Below are 880 nucleotides of genomic sequence, written 5' to 3'. Positions count from 1 at the left end.
CCATTTCCATTGTTTGTTTTCTCTCTATATTTTATTGTTCTAATCTTTCTACCTTCTATCTTATTTTAAGATGGACGTTTAGAATTTTCTTATAAAATTTGAGACTTTAATCCTTCGGTTATTGTCATATCATATCTTATATTATTATTTCAGATAATAAAACAATATACATTTTTTTTTGGTTCTAAACAAATTGTTACAAAGGATTCAATTCGTTTGAGCGTTTCCTTTGTGTGGCATCAATGGGGTCTTCAACACACATCAGAAGCGGTATATTTACAAATTAAGACTTTTTTTATTAGTATATATTTACAAAAACTCTGACTGTAAAGTTAAAATTTAGTATAATAACAATATTAATATGGATGAATATGTATACTTGTTCGAGGTGAGGTATTTATAGAGAAAATAGATAGTGTTAGGCAACTCTTCTTCATAACATTGTCACATCTACCTATAAAATCAACTGCACAATATAATGAACATCTTTCAATATGCAAGTTCTATATTTGTAGGGGTTGCATAATATTTTGCTTAAGTCAGGATTCAACCTCATATCTTTGTTAAGGAATAATAGTGTCAAATGATTTGTACCAACAAGTTTTAATAATATATAAGGGTTGCATAATTGATAATTACAGCTGTAGTTATGTGATTTTTTAGACTAACTACCAAATTAAATGACAATTATCTTTGAGGATTGCGTTTATGGAAATACATAGGTTAAATGTGTAACCGATAAAGGAGGATTAGACTGGTTAGGTGGTCAGAAATTGAACAGTTACTCGATTTTATTATGTTTTCAAAAAATTTAATACATTTTCATTTTAAAAGATAAAAATTAATATTAAAATAATTAAATATCTCAGTCTTAAATAGT

The sequence above is a fragment of the Glycine max genome, chromosome 1, assembly GCF_000004515.6.
Source record: "Glycine max cultivar Williams 82 chromosome 1, Glycine_max_v4.0, whole genome shotgun sequence".
NCBI classification, from domain to species: domain Eukaryota; kingdom Viridiplantae; phylum Streptophyta; class Magnoliopsida; order Fabales; family Fabaceae; genus Glycine; species Glycine max.
The sequence above is the reverse complement of the archived record's forward strand: the minus strand, read 5'-3'. Positions refer to the sequence as shown.